The 23,315-nt window shown below is 46.1% G+C and overlaps 2 non-coding genes across 2 annotated transcripts; both read right to left on the reverse strand.

Annotated features, from left to right (window-relative positions):
- Positions 1 to 5,981: 5,981 nt before the first annotated feature.
- On the reverse strand, positions 5,982 to 6,100 carry LOC138362124 (5S ribosomal RNA). The gene has a single exon (XR_011227425.1). It is a non-coding gene; the product is annotated as a 5S ribosomal RNA (ribosomal RNA).
- Positions 6,101 to 15,210: 9,110 nt separating this feature from the next.
- LOC138362126 (5S ribosomal RNA) lies at positions 15,211 to 15,329 on the reverse strand. Its single transcript, XR_011227426.1, has one exon. It is a non-coding gene; the product is annotated as a 5S ribosomal RNA (ribosomal RNA).
- Between the last annotated feature and the right edge of the window lie 7,986 nt (positions 15,330 to 23,315).

A 23,315-nucleotide genomic window follows, 5' to 3' on the forward strand; every position in this document is an offset into this window, starting at 1 on the left:
TGGGGAGTAATAAGGGGTGGTGGTGGTGGTGGTGTAAGTGCTTGTGGGGTGATGGGGGGAGGTGTTAGGGGTTGTACTGGTTGTGACGCCAAGCTGGGAGGGATGACTATTGGAGGGAAGTTGTTTGCTAGTAGGATTTGTTGGATGTTGGAGATTGCCTTCCTCGTGTCTCCTTGTGCTGATATCTGTGCTATTATGATAGCTGCCACTATTCTCGGGGTGTCGTCTGTTGGTGGGTGAGGGGGGGGAGGGGGGGCCTGAGTATGGTGGTTTGCGAGATGGTGTCCGCTGGTGGTGTGGGTTTGGAGAGGTGGGAAACCTGGGGGGGTGGGGAGCAGGGCACCTCTACCTTGAGGGTTGATGGGTATTGTTTGAGTATTTTGGGGAAGTGTGTTGGGGCGGTGAAGCTGGTTAGTGAGGTTTTGGGGATAAAGCTGGCGTGCTGTCTGGGCATGATATTGGGGTAGTGTGTTTTGGGTCTTATTCCTCATTGCCTTGATGAGTTGCACCCTGATTTTGCAATTGTGGTGGGTGGCAGGATGGTTTTCACCACAGTTTATACAGCATCGAATGCCCGCACGATTTCCCGACTATATCCCATCAAGCGGACGTACTAGTAGCATTGCAACTCCTGCCTGCCCTTACTTTACGCTTGTGGTCGAGTAGACACGGCTTTCTCACAACGCTTTCAAAACTGCAGTTGCCTACTCGTCTGTTTCACGTCCCTGTGAAATGACTTTTGCACAAATCCAAAAAATAGAGCAAAATCAGCGATAATAGTGATTGAGGTGAGCCGCCTGTTGGCTGCAGCCAGAGGAAGGAGGGGAGGGGCAACGGGGTGACGTAGGCGAGTCGAGCAGCCAATGGCGCTCGAGCAAGCGCCTCGAGACGGCGTATATAAGCAAAAATTTTTCGGCGCCGGCCATCACAAACCACAGTTGTTCACCATGGCTCGCACCAAGCAGACTGCTCGCAAGTCCACGGGAGGCAAGGCTCCTCGTAAGCAGCTGGCCACCAAGGCAGCACGCAAGTCTGCTCCTGCCACAGGGGGTGTGAAGAAGCCTCACCGTTACAGGCCCGGAACGGTCGCCCTGCGTGAGATCCGTCGTTACCAGAAGAGCACCGAGTTGCTCATCAGGAAACTTCCCTTCCAGCGTCTGGTGCGCGAGATTGCCCAGGACTTCAAGACAGATCTTCGCTTCCAGTCGTCTGCCGTCATGGCTTTACAGGAGGCATCCGAGGCTTACCTGGTCGGTCTCTTCGAGGACACTAACCTCTGTGCCATCCACGCCAAGCGTGTCACCATCATGCCAAAGGACATTCAGCTTGCTCGCCGTATCCGTGGAGAGCGTGCATAAGCTAAATCGACCACCCTAGTATACACCAAACTCGGCCCTTCTCAGGGCCAAAATATCCTTCTAAGGAGATTTCAGACATTCCTAGCATAATTTAGGTGTCATACATACATGTGATATCAATAAATCAAGTCATTTGTAGTACAACCTGTTCTCTTACAAACAAAACGCCGTCGCTTTTCACTCTTATGCACTGTCAAGGATCACCCCCCCCCCCCCCCAAAATAAAAATTGTCATACTGTACTAGAAATAAAAGCAGCTTGTATAAGTGACATATACTGTCCAGTCCTGTTTTATTCTGTTTTCGGTCCTCTGGCTTAATCTGTTAAGTTAGGAGATGACATTTTAAATTAACCGTTTTCTTGACATTTTCAAACCTAAGAGGGTGGCCTGCATAGTAATCCTAATGTGGAACATAACAATGAATCTCTAATCTCTAGAAAAAAGATACCGAGTGCTTATATGTGTTGAGAGAGAGAGAGAGAGAGAGAGAGAGAGAGAGAGAGAGAGAGAGAGAGAGAGAGAGAGAGAGAGAGAGAGAGAGAGAGAGAGAGAGAGACACACACAGACAGACAGACAAGACAGACAAGACAGACAAGACAGACAGACAGACAGACAGACAGACAGACAGACAGACAGACAGACAGACAGACAGACAGACAGACAGACAGGCAGGCAGGCAGGCAGACAGACAGACAGACACTGAGAGAGAGAAACACACACAGACAGTTTCATAAATATTCTCATTTTATAGCTATTTGCTTTCAGTGACAGAGGTTTTTGTTATAATAGTATTGGTGTCTAACACTCACAATCTCTTTAGAAATTAAAGTGTGGCTCCAATGGAGCCGAGTTTGTTGGTTTGAGGCCAAGCCACCACCACAGGGCAGTAAGTAAGCCGTTTACTTGGAGGAGGTGTACTTGGTGACGGCCTTAGTGCCCTCAGAGACGGCGTGCTTGGCCAGTTCTCCGGGCAACAGGAGCCTTACAGCCGTCTGGATCTCCCGACTGGTAATGGTGGAACGCTTGTTGTAGTGGGCCAGGCGAGAAGCCTCGGCGGCGATGCGCTCGAAGATGTCGTTCACGAACGAGTTCATGATCGACATGGCTTTGGAAGAGATACCAGTGTCGGGGTGGACCTGCTTCAGCACTTTGTAGATGTAGATGCTGTAGCTCTCCTTCCTCCTGCGCTTCTTTTTCTTATCGCCCTTGGCAATGGCCTTCTGGGCCTTTCCGGCCTTCTTGGCAGCCTTTCCAGATGCCTTGGGTGGCATGATGATGCTCGTGCTGGCTGGCGTTGCGATACAATAATGAACTTTTGCGCGAGTCGAGCTTTCCTTTTATATCCCGCTCGCGACTCAGCTCAGAGCGGGTCGCGTGGCGGAGCGCGCTGATTGGTCAGTGGCGGACTCCCTTGATCCTGAGCGGGGTATATAACACGAAGCTCGATCTGCGTGCCGGCATTAAAACACCACAAACCCACAACAGCAGCAGCAATGTCAGGACGCGGCAAGGGAGGCAAAGTGAAGGGCAAGTCAAAGTCTCGCTCCAGCAGGGCCGGACTTCAGTTCCCCGTGGGCAGAATTCACCGTCTGCTGCGTAAGGGCAACTACGCCGAACGCGTCGGTGCTGGCGCTCCTGTCTACCTGGCAGCCGTCATGGAATACCTCGCTGCCGAAGTTCTCGAGCTCGCCGGTAACGCCGCACGTGACAACAAGAAGACCCGTATCATCCCACGTCACTTGCAGTTGGCCATCCGCAACGACGAAGAACTCAACAAACTTCTGTCTGGCGTAACCATTGCACAGGGAGGTGTTCTTCCAAACATTCAGGCAGTTCTTTTGCCAAAGAAGACAGAGAAGAAGTAAGCACTTCTGCCACCCACCGCGACAAATACCATAACCAGGCTCCATCCGGAGCCACACACACTTTAATAGAGAGATTCAAGTAGACAATCAACTTTCAAACATTAATAATAACATTTATATTGATTTCATTTGGAATGTGTACATAACAAACAAACAAAACAAAATTATAGGGGATATTCAGCATCACTTGGAATATTAACCAATCATATAAATCCAATATATATTTTATATTTTACTTTAAGCGAGGAATTCATATTCTATCCATTTTTAATCATACAAATGAACAAAAGCAATTCTTCACTAGACGTAATGAATGAATAAATGATCAAGGTTTTAATGTGTTTCATGAATATATATATATATATATATATATATATATATATATATATATATATATATATATATATATATATATATATATATATATATATTAATACTTGTGAACCAGAATATGTTTGAGCAGCAGCGATCGTGCCTGCCATTGGCCGAAGTGCAACAATTCAAATAATTTAAAGGGCCTGCTCGGGTATATAAGAGAGGCTGGGAGACTGGGGCCGGTGGTGGGTGATGGGTGATGAGTGATGGTGTGGTGTGGTGTGGTGTTGTTAAGAGTTGATTTACGGCCAGCCAGCCAGCCAGCCAGCCAGCCAGCCAGCCAGCCAGCCAGCCAGCCAGCCAGCTGCAGCCAAGGCAGGGCAAGGCAAGGCAAGGCAAGGCAAGGCAAGGCAAGGCAAGGCAGGCAGGCAGGCAGGCAGGCAGGCAGGCAGGCAGGCAGGCAGGCAGGCAGGCAGGCAGCCAGGCAGCCAGGCAGGCAGGCAGGCAGGCAGGCAGGCAGGCAGGCAGGCAGGCAGCCAGGCAGGCAGGCAGGCAGGCAGGCAGGCAGGCAGCCAGCCAGCCAGCCAGCCAGCCAGCCAGCCAGCCAGCCAGCTGCAGCCAAGGCAGGGCAGGGCAAGGCAAGGCAAGGCAAGGCAAGGCAAGGCAAGGCAAGGCAAGGCAGGCAGGCAGGCAGGCAGGCAGGCAGGCAGGCAGGCAGGCAGGCAGGCAGGCAGGCAGGCAGGCAGGCAGGCAGGCAGGCAGGCAGGCAGCCAGGCAGCCAGGCAGGCAGGCAGGCAGGCAGGCAGGCAGCCAGCCAGCCAGCCAGCCAGCCAGCCAGCCAGCCAGCCAGCCAGCCAGCCAGCCAGCCAGCCACTCCCACTTTGTATTTATATGCATTCAATTTATATTCAAACATTATATATGTTAAGGGCCTTGTTTTAGTGTTTATTTTAAAAATGACAAACATCGAGTCATTTTACCAGTCCTTTAGCGTTAACGGTGATGCATTTTAAAACTGAACATAAATCGCCTTTTCTGGATATATCAAATATCGAATCCGCTTAATGTGCCTACAATTCAATCATTCAAAAAATACATAATTTACATCAAGCCTTTTCATAGAACAGACAATAAGATTTGTACATGCAAAATAAAAAAAAAAAATCCTTTAAGTTATCAATACAATGTGAGAAAACTTTACTTTTATAACTAAAGTTGCACAATTATACCAACTCTATGGTGGCTGGGTTGTAAGGTGTGTGGCTGGTGTTTTGGAAGTCGCGAGTTCAAACGACCCAATGGGAATAATACTTTTTTTTTTTTTGCCATACAATCTTCCTAATACTATTATGTAGGTTTGTGTGTGTGTTTTTTTTATTCATTCTTTGGTCTTATAGATGACATACATATTGACTCCTTTTACCGGTCCTTAATTAGGCTCTGGGGAAGCAATGGTGGTGGTGGTGGTGGTGCATTTAAAACTAAACCAAAAATCACCAGTTCTGGACGCGTCAAATATCATATCCGCTTAATGTGTCTACAACCTAATTACTTAAAACTACACTATTTAATTCATTCATATCATGTGCATATTGGTCATTATGCTCATACAACCGACATCAAAATTTATTTTCATTATTAGAATCATACATTTCATCAAGTAATACAGATACAAAGAGATTTTCTTTCTGAGAAGACCGTTAGTATTGGCTTGCAGGCAGGCAGGCAGGCATTTGAGGGTTATTATTTCGCCTGTTGATTGGGGAGAGGGTTGATGTGTTAGGGGGTTTTCGGTTAGATGTGGTGGTGGTGATTGGTGGTGGTGATTGGTGGTGGTGGTGATTGGTGGTGGTGGTGGTGGTAGTAGGTGGGAGTTGGGGGTGGGGGGGGGGGGGGGGGGGGGGGGAAGGGGAGGGGAATGATGGTCTGTGGATTCCTTCTCCGTACCCTTTACATATAAGCAAAAATATGCCTTCTTGTGGGTATAGAAACATTAACACAAATTATATCAGTAACTGATATTGTAGCCTTTTAAACAGAAAAGATTTGTACATACAAATACTTTTTAATTATCATTTATTTGTGGAAATGGCATTTACGTCATTAAATTGATACCTCAGCATCAAGCTAGTGTCCTGCAGCAGTGGTCCAGTGGTAAAGTGTATATAAGTGATGCGTATTCTTGGAGTTGCGAGTTCAAACCCGGATTAAGCTATATATATATATATATATATATATATATACAACATGTTTTGTTTTAGTTGGTTGTTTTTGTATAAAGCCTCACACAATATCTATATTAAGCGAGTTTGTTTTAAACATGACATACATATTAATTCATTTTACCAGGCCTTATTCCACACAACTCCGTGAATTTCCCGTGGAGCCAGCCATTCAAACAAAAACAAACGAAACAAAACAAAACAAAACAAAAAACATTATTGCCAACAGCATTTGGTGTTCCCAGGCGGTCACCCATCCAAGTACTAACCAAACCCAACGTTGCTTAACTTCGCTGATCGGACGAGAAGCGGTGTTCTCAACGTGGTATGGCCGTTGGCATGAGACTGCCTACACATTGTGGCTAATAACCAACTCTTTTAAGTCATCGCGGCAGGATACGGACCTGCTTGTGGTGTCTTAATGGTAATTGTATCCTAACATATTTTTGTCTCCTTGGCATGGATATTTAACATCGTTTATTCAGTCTTGGGTTTATGTTCTTTCGCCATTTACAGACATTTTACATCTACCTACTTCCTCAGCCTGCCCTGCCAATTTCTAATGAATTTGTGGATTTTCTTTTGTAATACAAACATGTGTGTGCTCATCTGCTCTTCAGTTTTTATGATATTTGTCTCATCTGTCCTGCTTTATGATACTTTTACAAAGAACATGAACAAATGCTTCTATTTTAGAGAAGATATGGGATCCAGGTTTCGGAGCCGTAAAACCAACCGTCGTGATTGGTGGACGAGTTGCCAGGTTGCAGCTTCTGTACCGTGCCGGCACATAAATAGGTTCGGCTCAAGCGGCGGCAGCATCATTCCCCCGTGACTGTCTGAGCGTCTCTCATCACCTTGGTTGGTTCATCATCATCATGGTAGAAGCAAAGCCTACCAAGAAGGCTGCGGCTGCTGCTGCTGTGGTGGCCACCACCAGGAAACCTCGCGTCCAGGTTGCTCACCCGAAAACTAGTCAAATGGTTCTAGCCGCGGTCGCAGCACTCAAAGACCGTAAGGGCTCGTCTCTACAAGCAATCAAGAAGTACGTTGTTGCCAACAACAAAGTCGAGGCTGCCAAGATCGCCATTTACATCCGAAGATTTCTCAAGAAAGCAGTGGCTGACGGCATTCTTGTTCAGACGAAGGGAAGTGGAGCTAGTGGATCATTCAAGCTGGCCGTAGCAGAGAAGAGGGCCGTTCTAACTCCCAAGAAAGCCACCACAACCAAGAAACCATCTACAGCAGCAAAGAAGGCCGTGGTAACTCCCAAGAAAGCCGCCACAAGCAACAAACCACCTACAGCCTTGAAAAAGAAGCAGCAGCAGCAGCTTGTTGTTGGGAACAAAAAGCCCAAAATAAAGAGAGCTTCAAAATCTCCCAAACCACCCAAGGCAAAGAAAGCTGTCAAAAAAACAACAAAGGCAAAATAAACGACGACATGCAAGCAGCATGAATACACATGACAATAAACATCCAGGCCTCCCCCCTCAGTGGAGGGGCCTCATATGATTCCAAAAAAGAGTTTAGTTTTGTAGACAAATAAATCATTACTTTTGGGGTAGATTTACTCTGTATATTATATATATATATATATATATATATATATATATATATATATATATATATATATATATATATATATATATATATATATATATATATATATACATACATGGGTGAGGTGATATGGTACCAAAGTTTTGGGTAAGGTGATTGACATTTACACAAGATAAAACACGAACCAATGGGAATAAAAACATAAGAATGGAAGTAACTGCAGAAGGCCTATTGGCCCATAACACAAGCACTTCCTCTTGATGCTTCTATATTGGTTCAGAGTCTTGAAGCTATAATAATATATATATATATATATATATATATATATATATATATATATATATATATATATATATATATATATATATATATATATATATATATATATATATATATATATATATATACACAAAACTAAATAGTCTTGTTAGACAAATTGCCCCTATTAGAGGCAAGTTGACTAACAAGCCGAATGACTGGCAATTGTTTTGAATTTGAGTTAAATCTAACATAGAAATGTAATCAAACCTAACCTAACCTATGCTAACCCAAGCTAAGCTAACCTAACCTAACCTAAGCTAACCCAAGCTAAGCTAAGCTAACCTAACCTAACCTAACCTAACCTAAGCTAAGCTAACCTAACCTAACCTAACCTAACCTAACCTAACCTAACCTAACCTAACCTAAGCTAACCTAACCTAACCCAGCAATTCATGATCTTAATATAATACTGTTAATTGGATAAACCAATTTGGAAAGAAATGTTCGAAAATAACAAAATTAACTGTGCTTGTTAGGAAAATTGGGCCTTGCATACTTGTCCCAATAGTGTGGTTCTCGCTTTTAGGTACGACATAAACGTATACCTAAGTTGAGAGAGAAAAAGATTCTCACTCAAACATGCATATCGATTGCCAGTCCTGAATTCTGGGTAGATATTCGTGTCCTCCCTTTTCATTTACCATCATTTGGATACTATCAAAACAGCTCTGAGAAGGATAAAATGAATAAAACGGGTAGCTCACTCATGTAAAAAGGAAGAGTTGGGAAAGATCTCTCTCTCTCTCTCTCCCCCTCACACCCCCCCACCAATGATCCTGCTCTGCTAGTATATAACGTAACAAACCTTCCCCCCCCCCCCCTCCCCAATCAGAGTCCCTTTAAGCATGCGAGGATAAAAAATAGATTTCATAAGACCCAATGTGCTAGCTGATATCAAAACAATTTATGTTATCGTCTATTAAGCCCTTCAGTAAAAAAGTATAGGGACCTAATTAGGTCCCGTTTTGAGGTGGTGGTGGGTGGAATCGATGGATTAGCCAAGCTCTTATCCGCCGAATCCGTAGAGGGTACGACCCTGGCGCTTCAGAGCGTACACCACGTCCATGGCAGTGACGGTCTTCCTCTTGGCGTGTTCCGTGTAGGTTACAGCATCACGGATGACGTTCTCGAGGAACACCTTCAGGACGCCACGGGTCTCTTCGTAGATGAGACCCGAAATACGCTTGACGCCGCCACGACGAGCTAAGCGACGAATAGCGGGCTTGGTGATGCCCTGGATGTTGTCACGTAGCACCTTACGATGACGCTTGGCGCCACCCTTTCCGAGTCCCTTGCCTCCCTTGCCGCGTCCAGTCATGGTGTTGTAGTTGTGTGAATCGAATTGACGAATGCATTCATTCATTCATTTAAATATAGGTCAAGATACCCTGATGGGTGAGCGTGGAAGTGGGGATAGGGGAAGAATTAGTGGGGGTGAGAGGAAGGGTTTTCAGTATGAGGTAAAGTGCCAGGGCTAGACCCAGCTGCATGGCATTGAAATCGTTATGACCAGACTAGGCAGTGAAGGCAAGGAATCGGATCTCTGTGACAACATTTCGTCTTTTCTGAGCACCCACGGAGACAGCAGCCCTCAGCTGGGTGTGCCCTGGGGGCTCACTCCAGATGTGGTCTTAGATCTGCTAATCAGCATCGCGCCCCACCCAAGGCACCAGAAAATGGGAGCTAGTTGGTCCCCCCTAAAGAGGGGGGAGAAGAGTTAGGAGGCTATAGTTGGAAGTTTGGTTATTTGAGTAGTGATATTATAGGAGAGGGGTTATGTAAAGGACGGAGCAGGAGGTGGATCGTCGATCAGGTTAAAGAGGTTGTGCGTATGTCTGGGTCTGCTTAGGACGTTTCTGAGGAACGTGTCGTAGTTGTCATGATAGGTGAGAATTCTGTCAATCTGTTTCTTCCCCATAGTATCCCAGGTTATGTTCAGAGGTGGGATGTTCGCCCACTCATGCAGGGCCTCACTGGTGGTGAAGTCCTGCCAGTGGGTATTGAACACCCATCTCAGAGCCCTGTTCTGGGTACGCTGGAGTTTCTTCCTATTTGTTGGTGCTGCAAGTGTGAGTGGGATCGGTGCATATGTTAGGAGTGGGAGAATAAGTGTTTTGTATAAATAGAGCTTGGTGGCTTGGGAGGCATGTTTGAGTGGGTAGAGTTTTGATAGAGCGTTTGAGGCTATAGCTTTCTTGGGTGTTATGTGTGTGTGAAAGCGAAGGTTGAAGTCTGCCGCACGATTTCCCGACTATATCCCATCAAGCGGACGTACTAGTAGCATTGCAACTCCTGCCTGCCCTTACTTTACGCTTGTGGTCGAGTAGACACGGCTTTCTCACAACGCTTTCAAAACTGCAGTTGCCTACTCGTCTGTTTCACGTCCCTGTGAAATGACTTTTGCACAAATCCAAAAAATAGAGCAAAATCAGCGATAATAGTGATTGAGGTGAGCCGCCTGTTGGCTGCAGCCAGAGGAAGGAGGGGAGGGGCAACGGGGTGACGTAGGCGAGTCGAGCAGCCAATGGCGCTCGAGCAAGCGCCTCGAGACGGCGTATATAAGCAAAAATTTTTCGGCGCCGGCCATCACAAACCACAGTTGTTCACCATGGCTCGCACCAAGCAGACTGCTCGCAAGTCCACGGGAGGCAAGGCTCCTCGTAAGCAGCTGGCCACCAAGGCAGCACGCAAGTCTGCTCCTGCCACAGGGGGTGTGAAGAAGCCTCACCGTTACAGGCCCGGAACGGTCGCCCTGCGTGAGATCCGTCGTTACCAGAAGAGCACCGAGTTGCTCATCAGGAAACTTCCCTTCCAGCGTCTGGTGCGCGAGATTGCCCAGGACTTCAAGACAGATCTTCGCTTCCAGTCGTCTGCCGTCATGGCTTTACAGGAGGCATCCGAGGCTTACCTGGTCGGTCTCTTCGAGGACACTAACCTCTGTGCCATCCACGCCAAGCGTGTCACCATCATGCCAAAGGACATTCAGCTTGCTCGCCGTATCCGTGGAGAGCGTGCATAAGCTAAATCGACCACCCTAGTATACACCAAACTCGGCCCTTCTCAGGGCCAAAATATCCTTCTAAGGAGATTTCAGACATTCCTAGCATAATTTAGGTGTCATACATACATGTGATATCAATAAATCAAGTCATTTGTAGTACAACCTGTTCTCTTACAAACAAAACGCCGTCGCTTTTCACTCTTATGCACTGTCAAGGATCACCCCCCCCCCCCAAAATAAAAATTGTCATACTGTACTAGAAATAAAAGCAGCTTGTATAAGTGACATATACTGTCCAGTCCTGTTTTATTCTGTTTTCGGTCCTCTGGCTTAATCTGTTAAGTTAGGAGATGACATTTTAAATTAACCGTTTTCTTGACATTTTCAAACCTAAGAGGGTGGCCTGCATAGTAATCCTAATGTGGAACATAACAATGAATCTCTAATCTCTAGAAAAAAGATACCGAGTGCTTATATGTGTTGAGAGAGAGAGAGAGAGAGAGAGAGAGAGAGAGAGAGAGAGAGAGAGAGAGAGAGAGAGAGAGAGAGAGAGAGAGAGAGAGAGAGAGAGAGAGAGAGAGAGAGAGACACACACAGACAGACAGACAAGACAGACAAGACAGACAAGACAGACAGACAGACAGACAGACAGACAGACAGACAGACAGACAGACAGACAGACAGACAGACAGACAGGCAGGCAGGCAGGCAGACAGACAGACAGACACTGAGAGAGAGAAACACACACAGACAGTTTCATAAATATTCTCATTTTATAGCTATTTGCTTTCAGTGACAGAGGTTTTTGTTATAATAGTATTGGTGTCTAACACTCACAATCTCTTTAGAAATTAAAGTGTGGCTCCAATGGAGCCGAGTTTGTTGGTTTGAGGCCAAGCCACCACCACAGGGCAGTAAGTAAGCCGTTTACTTGGAGGAGGTGTACTTGGTGACGGCCTTAGTGCCCTCAGAGACGGCGTGCTTGGCCAGTTCTCCGGGCAACAGGAGCCTTACAGCCGTCTGGATCTCCCGACTGGTAATGGTGGAACGCTTGTTGTAGTGGGCCAGGCGAGAAGCCTCGGCGGCGATGCGCTCGAAGATGTCGTTCACGAACGAGTTCATGATCGACATGGCTTTGGAAGAGATACCAGTGTCGGGGTGGACCTGCTTCAGCACTTTGTAGATGTAGATGCTGTAGCTCTCCTTCCTCCTGCGCTTCTTTTTCTTATCGCCCTTGGCAATGGCCTTCTGGGCCTTTCCGGCCTTCTTGGCAGCCTTTCCAGATGCCTTGGGTGGCATGATGATGCTCGTGCTGGCTGGCGTTGCGATACAATAATGAACTTTTGCGCGAGTCGAGCTTTCCTTTTATATCCCGCTCGCGACTCAGCTCAGAGCGGGTCGCGTGGCGGAGCGCGCTGATTGGTCAGTGGCGGGCTCCCTTGATCCTGAGCGGGGTATATAACACGAAGCTCGATCTGCGGGGCGGCATAAAACACCACAAACCCACAACAGCAGCAGCAATGTCAGGACGCGGCAAGGGAGGCAAAGTGAAGGGCAAGTCAAAGTCTCGCTCCAGCAGGGCCGGACTTCAGTTCCCCGTGGGCAGAATTCACCGTCTGCTGCGTAAGGGCAACTACGCCGAACGCGTCGGTGCTGGCGCTCCTGTCTACCTGGCAGCCGTCATGGAATACCTCGCTGCCGAAGTTCTGGAGCTCGCCGGTAACGCTGCACGTGACAACAAGAAGACCCGTATCATCCCACGTCACTTGCAGTTGGCCATCCGCAACGACGAAGAACTCAACAAACTTCTGTCTGGCGTAACCATTGCACAGGGAGGTGTTCTTCCAAACATTCAGGCAGTTCTTTTGCCAAAGAAGACAGAGAAGAAGTAAGCACTTCTGCCACCCACCACGACAAATACCATAACCAGGCTCCATCCGGAGCCACACACACTTTAATAGAGAGATTCAAGTAGACAATCAACTTTCAAACATTAATAATAACATTTATATTGATTTCATTTGGAATGTGTACATAACAAACAAACAAAACAAAATTATAGGGGATATTCAGCATCACTTGGAATATTAACCAATCATATAAATCCAATATATATTTTATATTTTACTTTAAGCGAGGAATTCATATTCTATCAATTTTTAATCATACAAATGAACAAAAGCAATTCTTCACTAGACGTAATGAATGAATAAATGATCAAGGTTTTAATGTGTTTCATGAATATATATATATATATATATATATATATATATATATATATATATATATATATATATATATATATATATAATATAATATAATATATTATAATACTTGTGAACCAGAATATGTTTGAGCAGCAGCGATCGTGCCTGCCATTGGCCGAAGTGCAACAATTCAAATAATTTAAAGGGCCTGCTCGGGTATATAAGAGAGGCTGGGAGACTGGGGCTGGTGGTGGGTGATGGGTGATGGGTGATGGTGTGGTGTGGTATGGTGTTGTTAAGAGTTGATTTACGGCCAGCCAGCCAGCTGCAGCCAAGGCAGGGCAGGGCAGGGCAGGGCAAGGCAAGGCAAGGCAAGGCAAGGCAAGGCAAGGCAAGGCAAGGCAAGGCAATAACAGGACAGGACAGGACAGGCAAGGCAAGGCAAGCGGGCGGGCGGGCGGGCGGGCGGGCGGGCGGGCGGGCAGGCGGTCGGGCGGGCAGGCGGGCAGGCAGGCAGGCAGGCAGGCAGGCAGGCAGGCAGGCAGGCAGGCAGCCAGGCAGCCAGGCAGCCAGGCAGCCAGGCAGCCAGCCAGCCAGCCAGCCAGCCAGCCAGCCAGCCAGCCAGCCAGCCAGCCAGGCAGGCAGGCAGGCAGGCAGGCAGCCAGCCAGCCAGCCAGCCAGCCAGGCAGGCAGGCAGGCAGCCAGCCAGCCAGCCAGCCAGCCAGCCAGCCAGCCAGCCAGCCAGCCACTCCCACTTTGTATTTATATGCATTCAATTTATATTCAAACATTATATATGTTAAGGGCCTAGTTTTAGTGTTTATTTTAAAAATGACAAACATCGAGTCGTTTTACCAGTCCTTTAGCGTTAACGGTGATGCATTTTAAAACTGAACAGAAATCACCTTTTCTGGATATATCAAATATCGAATCCGCTTAATGTGCCTACAATTCAATCATTCAAAAATACATAATTTACATCATGCCTTTTCATAGAACAGACAATAAGATTTGAGACAATAAGAACTTTACTTTTATAACTAAAGTTGCACAATTATACCAACTCTATGGTGGCTGGGTGGTAAGGTGTGTGGCTGGTGTTTTGGAAGTCGCGAGTTCAAACGACCCAATGGGAGTACTTTTTTTTTTTTTGCCATACAATCTTCCTAATACTATTATGTAGGTGTGTGTGTGTGTGTGTGTTTTTATTCATTCTTTGGTTTTATAGATGACATACATATTGACTCCTTTTACCGGTCCTTAATTAGGCTCTGGGGAAGCAATGGTGGTGGTGCATTTAAAACTAAACCAAAAATCACCAGTTCTGGACGCGTCAAATATCATATCCGCTTAATGTGTCTACAACCTAATTACTTAAAACTACACTATTTAATTCATTCATATCATGTGCATATTGGTCATTATGCTCATACAACCGACATCAAAATTTATTTTCATTATTAGAATCATACATTTCATCAAGTAATACAGATACAAAGAGATTTTCTTTCTGAGAAGACCGTTAGTATTGGCTGGCTGGCTGGCAGGCAGGCAGGCATTTGAGGGTTATTATTTCGCCTGTTGATTGGGGGGAGGGTTGATGTGTTAGGGGGTTTTCGGTTAGGTGTGGTGGTGGTGATTGGTGGTGATTGGTGGTGATTGGTGGTGATTGGTGGTGGTGGTGATTGGTGGTGATTGGTGGTGAGTAGTGGTGGTGGTGGTGGTGGTAGTAGGTGGGAGGGGGGGGGGGGGGGGGAAGGGGACTGATGGTCTGTGGATTCCTTCTCCGTACCCCTTACATATAAGCAAAAACATGCCTTCCTGTGGGTATAGAAACATTAACACAAATTATATCAGTAACTGATATTGTAGCCTTTTAAACAGAAAAGATTTGTACATACAAATACTTTTAAATTATCATTTATTTGTGGAAATGGCATTTACGTCATTAAATTGATACCTCAGCATCAAGTGTCCTGCAGCTGTGGTCCAGTGGTAAAGTGTATATAAGTGATGCGTATTCTTGGAGTTGCGAGTTCAAACCCGGATATTAAGCTATATATATATATATATATATATATATATATATATATATATATATATATATATATATATATATATATATATATATATATATATATATATATATATATATATATATACACAACATGTTTTGTTTTGGTTGTTTGTTTTTGTATAAAGCCTCACACACTATATTAAGCGAGTTTGTTTTAAACATGACATACATATTAATTCATTTTACCAGGCCTTATTCCACACAACTCCGTGAATTTCCCGTGGAGCCAGCCATTCAAACAAAAACAAACGAAACAAAACAAAACAAAACAAAAAAACATTATTGCCAACAGCATTTGGTGTTCCCAGGCGGTCACCCATCCAAGTACTAACCAAACCCAACGTTGCTTAACTTCGCTGATCGGACGAGAAGCGGTGTTCTCAACGTGGTATGGCCGTTGGCATGAGACTGCCTACACATTGTGGCTAATAACCAACTCTTTTTAGTCATCACGGCAGGATACGGACCTTCTTGTGGTGTCTTAATGGTAATTGTATCCTAACATATTTTTGTCTCCTTGGCATGGATATTTAACATCGTTTATTCAGTCTTGGGTTTATGTTCTTTCGCCATTTACAGACATTTTACATCTACCTACTTCCTCAGCCTGCCCTGCCAATTTCTAATGAATTTGTGGATTTTCTTTTGTAATACATACATGTGTGTGCTCATCTGCTCTTCAGTTTTTATGATATTTGTCTCATCTGTCCTGCTTTATGATACTTTTACAAAGAACATGAACAAATGCTTCTATTTTAGAGAAGATATGGGATCCAGGTTTCGGAGCCGTAAAACCAACCGTTGTGATTGGTGGACGAGTTGCCAGGTTGCAGCTTCTGTACCGTGCCGGCACATAAATAGGTTCGGCTCAAGCGGCGGCAGCATCATTCCCCCGTGACTGTCTGAGCGTCTCTCATCACCTTGGTTATCTCATCATCATCATGGTAGAAGCAAAGCCTACCAAGAAGGCTGCGGCTGCTGCTGTGGTGGCCCACCACCAGGAAACCTCGCGTCCAGGTTGCTCACCCGAAAACTAGTCAAATGGTTCTAGCCGCGGTCGCAGCACTCAAAGACCGTAAGGGCTCGTCTCTACAAGCAATCAAGAAGTACGTTGTTGCCAACAACAAAGTCGAGGCTGCCAAGATCGCCATTTACATCCGAAGATTTCTCAAGAAAGCAGTGGCTGACGGCATTCTTGTTCAGACCAAGGGAAGTGGAGCTAGTGGATCATTCAAGCTGGCCGTAGCAGAGAAGAGGGCCGTTCTAACTCCCAAGAAAGCCACCACAACCAAGAACCATCTACAGCAGCAAAGAAGGCCGTGGTAACTCCCAAGAAAGCCGCCACAAGCAACAAACCACCTACAGCCTTGAAAAAGAAGCAGCAGCAGCAGCTTGTTGTTGGGAACAAAAAGCCCAAAATAAAGAGAGCTTCAAATCTCCCAAACCACCCAAGGCAAAGAAAGCTGTCAAGAAAACAACAAAGGCAAAATAAACGACGACATGCAAGCAGCATGAATACACATGACAATAAACATCCAGGCCTCCCCCCTCAGTGGAGGGGCCTCATATGATTCCAAAAAGAGTTTAGTTTTGTAGACAAATAAATCATTACTTTTGGGGTAGATTTACTCTGTATATTATATATATATATATATATATATATATATATATATATTTATATATACACATGGGTGAGGTGATATGGTACCAAAGTTTTGGGTAAGGTGATTGACATTTACACAAGATAAAACACGAACCAATGGGAATAAAAACATAAGAATGGAAGTAACTGCAGAAGGCCTATTGGCCCATAACACAAGCACTTCCTCTTGATGCTTCTATATTGGTTCGGAGTCTTGAAGCTATAATATATATACAAAAAACTAAATAGTCTTGTTAGACAAATTGCCCCTATTAGAGGCAAGTTGACTAACAAGCCGAATGACTGCAATTGTTTTGAATTTGAGTTAATCTAACATAGAAATGTAATCAAACCTAAACCTAACCTATGCTAACCCAAGCTAAGCTAACCTAACCTAACCTAAGCTAACCCAAGCTAAGCTAAGCTAAGCTAACCTAACCTAACCTAACCTAACCTAAGCTAAGCTAAGCTAACCTAACCTAACCTAACCTAACCTAACCTAACCTAACCCAGCAATTCATGATCTTAATATAATACTGTTAATTGGATAAACCAATTTGGAAAGAAATGTTCGAAAATAACAAAATTAACTGTGCTTGTTAGGAAAATTGGGCCTTGCATACTTGTCCCAATAGTGTGGTTCTCGCTTTTAGGTACGACATAAACGTATACCTAAGTTGAGAGAGAAAAAGATTCGCACTCAAACATGCATATCGATTGCCAGTCCTGAATTCTGGGTAGATATTCGTGTCCTCCCTTTTCATTTACCATCATTTGGATACTATCAAAACAGCTCTGAGAAGGATAAAATGAATAAAACGGGTTAGCTCACTCATGTAAAAAGGAAGAGTTGGGAAAGATCTCTCTCTCTCTCTCTCCCCCTCACCCCCCCCCCCCCCCCCACCAATGATCCTGCTCTGCTAGTATATAACGTAACAAACCTTCCCCCCCCCCCCTCCCTCCCCAATCAGAGTCCCTTTAAGCATGCGAGGATAAAAAATAGATTTCATAAGACCCAATGTGCTAGCTGATATCAAAACAATTTATGTTATCGTCTATTAAGCCCTTCAGTAAAAAAGTATAGGGACCTAATTAGGTCCCGTTTTGAGGTGGTGGTGGGTGGAATCGATGGATTAGCCAAGCTCTTATCCACCGAATCCGTAGAGGGTACGACCCTGGCGCTTCAGAGCGTACACCACGTCCCATAGCAGTGACGGTCTTCCTCTTGGCGTGTTCCGTGTAGGTTACAGCATCACGGATGACATTCTCGAGGAACACCTTCAGGACGCCACGGGTCTCTTCGTAGATGAGACCCGAAATACGCTTCACGCCGCCACGACGAGCTAAGCGACGAATAGCGGGCTTGGTGATGCCCTGGATGTTGTCACGTAGCACCTTACGATGACGCTTGGCGCCACCCTTTCCGAGTCCCTTGCCTCCCTTGCCGCGTCCAGTCATGGTGTTGAAGTTGTGTGAATCGAATTGACGAATGCCATTCATTCATTTAAATATAGGTCAAGATACCCTGATGGGTGAGCGTGGAAGTGGGGATAGGGGAAGAATTAGTGGGGGTGAGAGGAAGGGTTTCAGTATGAGGTAAAGTGCCAGGGCTAGACCCAGCTGCATGGCATTGAAATCGTTATGACCAGACTAGGCAGTGAAGGCAAGGAATCGGATCTCTGTGACAACATTTCGTCTTTTCTGAGCACCCACGGAGACAGCAGCCCTCAGCTGGGTGTGCCCTGGGGCTCACTCCAGATGTGGTCTTTGATCTGCTAATCAGCATCGCGCCCACCCAAGGCACCAGAAAACGGGAGCTAGTTGGTCCCCCCCTAAAGAGGGGGGAGAAGAGTTAGGAGGTTATAGTTGGAAGTTTGGTGATTTGAGTAGTGATATTATAGGAGAGGGGTTATGTAAAGGACGGAGCAGGAGGTGGATCGTCGATCAGGTTAAAGAGGTTGTGCGTATGTCTGGGTCTGCTTAGGACGTTTCTGAGGAACGTGTCGTAGTTGTCATGATAGGTGAGAATTCTGTCAATCTGTTTCTTCCCCATAGTATCCCAGGTTATGTTCAGAGGTGGGATGTTCGCCCTCTCATGCAGGGCCTCACTGGTGGTGAAGTCCTGCCATGGGTATCGAACACCCATCTCAGAGCCCTGTTCTGGGTACGCTGGAGTTTCTTCCTATTTGTTGGTGCTGCAAGTGTGAGTGGGATCGGTGCATATGTTAGGAGTGGGAGAATAAGTGTTTTGTATAATAGAGCTTGGTGGCTTGGGAGGCATGTTTGAGTGGGTAGAGTTTTGATAGGCGTTTGAGGCTATAGCTTTCTTGGGTGTTATGTGTGTGTGAAAGCGAAGGTTAAAGTCTAGTGTGAGTCCAAGTACTGTGGTTTTGTTGACTCTTGGGATCTGGGTTGCATCTGGTGATTGAGAGTAGAGTTTTACTGGGTCAGGGTTACGTCGTTTGTTGTAGAAAAAGTATGATTTTTGACTTGTTGGGGTTTGTTTTTATTCGCCAGTCGTGTTCCCAAGGGTGACTTTGTCTATTTCTTGTTGTGCTTTCCGTGTGAGGGCGTTAATCGTATAGTCTGTGATCAGTTGGGTTACGTCGTCAGCGTAGCAAAGGGTCATTGATGTCCAGTATACTGGGTCAGGGATGTCGTTTATATAGAGTATGTATAAGGTTGGTGAAAGAACTGAGCCCTGAGGGACACCTGCATTTAGGTTGAAATAACCTGACAGCTTGCTGAGGAACTTGATCTGCATCTTTCTATTTGTTAGAAAGCTGCAAGTAGCCTCTGCATGTTGTCAGATAGTTGAAACAGAGTGCAGAGTTTGTAACGTAGGCCGTCGTGCCATACAGTGTCAAAAGCTTTTTCGACGTCCTTTGCAATGAGGGCCGTCTTGGCCCTTGGTGTTTATTTATGGAGAGGTAGTTTGTTATTATGTTCAGTGCGTCTTGTGTTGAGCGGTGTTGTCTGAAGCCAAATTGTTTGTCTGTCAATATGTTTTTGTGTTCTAGGTGATTCCTGAGTTTATGATTAATGAGTTTTTCGTATACTTTCCTAATGTCTCTAGTAAGCTGATCGGTCTGTAGTTCTTAGGGTCTGTCGGGGATTTTTGGGGTTTTGGAATGAGGATTGCTGTGGCTTCTTTGAATGGGCTTGGGAAATATCCTGATGCTAGTGAGGCGTTGTAGACGTCTGTGAGTGCAAAGATTAGGGGGTCTGGAAGTTGCTTGAGGAGAGCTTGGCCAATGCCAGAGGCTCCTGGGGCTTTACGTCTGGTGTTCTTGAGCATGAGTTTAACTTCTTCAGGTAGTATTGATTCTGTGAGGTCACTTTCTAAGTCGTCTAGTGTCGTGAGGTCAATGGTAGGGTAGTGTGTGATGGCATGAGGGTTGTGTCGTATCCATGTTTCTACTCTGTTTATGTTTTGTATTGCTGTTGGTTGTGGGGGGTGGGGATTGAAGATGTCCTGCCAGTGTTGTTTGAATATGCCTATTACTTCTGAGGGATCGGTGTAGTTTTGATTGTTGTGAGTGATGTATGTAAAGGCAGAAGAGGAGGAGTTTCCTCTGATCCTCTTTATGAAGTTCCAGAATTGTTGTGGAGTGTTTTTCTTGTATTTCAGCTTTATGTATGAGTTTCTCCCAGTTGTTAGCATGGTCTTGGTCAAGGCTGTTGAGTATGTGGTTTTTGAGTATAGTGAGGTCTGTGTTTACTTGATTGTATCTGTGAAGGTTGTGGGTGAATCTGTTGTGATAGCAGGAGAGTAGCCTTTTGTTCTGATCGAAGGAAAAAAGGAGTATCTGGTTTTGTGGGTTGTTTTTGGAATGGTAGCATCAGCTGCTTGTATGATGTTATTCTGGATGGTGAGGACTTGGGAATCTATGTCTGTGTGTGGTTTGTCTTGGAAGTTTGTAGGGCTGTGTGCTGGCAGTTAGGTGTTGTTTGAAGGCTTCCCAGTCTGCATTTTGATAGTCATATTGTGGGGTGGCTGGGATGAGTATGGGGTTGCTGGAGAGTGTGAGTGATATGGGTATGTGATCTGAGCCAGTGAGGGGTCCGGGTGTGATGTAGTGTTGTAGGTGGGTGCCTGCTCTGTTGGTGAGGATTAGATCTGGTCTCCCAGTTCCATTGTGTGTGTAGGTTGTTTGGAAGTCAGGGCCAAGGAAGGTGAGGTGTTTGTTTTGGTGGAGTTGGTGTAGTTGTTGACCGTGCATGTTGTGTTGGCGATGGTTGAATGTTTGGTGTTTTGCATTTAGGTCTGCTAGGAGGAAGACTGGTATGTGTGTGTGGTTGAAGAGAGTGTTTAGGTCCTGGAGGGGGAGACCCAAGTTTGGACGAATGTATGTGGTACCAATGATCATCTGCCCGTGTTGAGTGTGAATGCGGACTGCTAGGAAGTGTTTGTGTTGCCAGTTGGTAGTGAGGAGGTCATGTTTATAGGTGTTCTTTATTAGAATAGCAACCCCTTCGTAAGCTTCATCAGGAGATTGGTATGTTGTGAAGCCAAAATGTCTAATTTTGTGAGAGTTCGTCACGCATGTGCTGTTTAGTAGCAGCACATCCGGTCTTTCATTCTCCACAAAGTTAGCAATTAGGTGTCTGATGTTGTAATATGCTCTAACGTTAAATTGTGTGATTTTCATATTTATTGACTTGTTGGGGGAGTGTTTGTGGCATTTGAACCGGAGGGGTTCTCCTTTGTGGATTGATTCGTTGTGTAGACAGATTTGGTAATTATAGATTTGGGTAGGAGATATGTATGGCGTCCGTTTTGCATGGTTTCTGGTATGAATTTAGGAAGTTTTGGTGTAGGGGTGAGGGAGTGGTCTGGGGAGGTGTTAGTCCTCTTGGCTGAGAAAGACACGTTTTGGGGCAAATTTTGTGGGATTTTGGGCTTTGTACCTGTGTGGTATTGGGTTAGGGGCGTGAGGTTGGCTAGCGTGTTGGGCGTGAGGTGAGTTGACGTGTTGGGCGTGTGGGCTAAGGTGAGGGAGGTTACATGTTTCTTGGTATCTGATGTCCTTTTTATTGATGGGTTGGTTTTCTTGTGTATTGGGGTTGTTCGTCTTGCATGCAGAAATTTTTTGTTTTGTTTAGGTGAGTTTGTTCTTTTCACTTGAAGAGTTGTTTTGTGTTTTGGTGAGCTTGATCTTTTTGACTGAAGAGGGGTAGCTGTCATGGGGAGCATGGTCTGTGAGAAGCAGTTAGAGGCCTGGGTGTCAGGGGAGGGTGTAGATGGTTCTGGGTTTGGTGTTTGGGGGGTGATGGGGGGAGGGGGTGGTGTTGGGTTTGTTGTTTTGTTTGTCTGGAGGTGGTGAGGGTGGGGGCGAGTGTAGGGGTGGTACTGGGTTTGATGCCTGGGGGGTGGTGGGGGGTGGGGAAGAGAGTGGGGGTGCTGGGTTTTTTGTCTGGGAGGTGATGAGAGGTGGGGGTTGTACTGGGGTTTGTTGCCTGGGTTGTGATATGGGGTGGGGAAGGGGGTGGGGGTGGTGCTGGGTTTTTGTCTGGGAGGTGATGAGGGGTAGGGGGTGGCACTGTTGTTTGATGCCTGGAGTGTGATAGGGGGTGGGGGTGATACTGGGGTTTGGTGTCCTGGGGAGTAATAAGGGGTGGTGGTGGTGGTGGTGTAAGTGCTGTGGGGGTGATGGGGGGAGGTAGTTAGGGGTTGTACTGGTTGTGACGCCAAGCTGGGAGGGATGACTATTGGAGGGAAGTTGTTTGCTAGTAGGATTGTTGGATGTTGGAGATTGCCTTCCTCGTGTCTCCTTGTGCTTGATATCTGTGCTATTATGATAGCTGCCACTATTCTCGGGGTGTCGTCTGTTGTGGGTGAGGGGGGGGGGAGGGGGGGCCTGAGTATGGTGGTTTGCGAGATGGTGTCCGCTGGTGGTGTGGGTTTGGAGAGGTGGGAAACCTGGGGGGGTGGGGAGCAGGGCACCTCTACTTGAGGGTTGATGGGTATTGTTTGAGTATTTTGGGGAAGTGTGTTGGGGCGGTTGAAGCTGGTTAGTGAGGTTTTGGGGATAAAGCTGGCGTGCTGTCTGGGCATGATATTGGGGTAGTGTGTTTTGGGTCTTATTCCTCATTGCCTTGATGAGTTGCACCCTGATTTTGCAATTGTGGTGGGTGGCAGGATGGTTTCACCACAGTTTATACAGCATCGAATGCCCGCACGATTTCCGACTATATCCCATCAAGCGGACGTACTAGTAGCATTGCAACTCCTGCCTGCCCTTACTTTACGCTTGTGGTCGAGTAGACACGGCTTTCTCACAACGCTTTCAAAACTGCAGTTGCCTACTCGTCTGTTTCACGTCCCTGTGAAATGACTTTTGCACAAATCCAAAAAATAGAGCAAAATCAGCGATAATAGTGATTGAGGTGAGCCGCCTGTTGGCTGCAGCCAGAGGAAGGAGGGGAGGGGCAACGGGGTGACGTAGGCGAGTCGAGCAGCCAATGGCGCTCGAGCAAGCGCCTCGAGACGGCGTATATAAGCAAAAATTTTTCGGCGCCGGCCATCACAAACCACAGTTGTTCACCATGGCTCGCACCAAGCAGACTGCTCGCAAGTCCACGGGAGGCAAGGCTCCTCGTAAGCAGCTGGCCACCAAGGCAGCACGCAAGTCTGCTCCTGCCACAGGGGTGTGAAGAAGCCTCACCGTTACAGGCCCGGAACGGTCGCCCTGCGTGAGATCCGTCGTTACCAGAAGAGCACCGAGTTGCTCATCAGGAAACTT

Source organism: Procambarus clarkii, unplaced genomic scaffold (genome assembly GCF_040958095.1).
Source record: "Procambarus clarkii isolate CNS0578487 unplaced genomic scaffold, FALCON_Pclarkii_2.0 HiC_scaffold_1257, whole genome shotgun sequence".
NCBI classification, from domain to species: domain Eukaryota; kingdom Metazoa; phylum Arthropoda; class Malacostraca; order Decapoda; family Cambaridae; genus Procambarus; species Procambarus clarkii.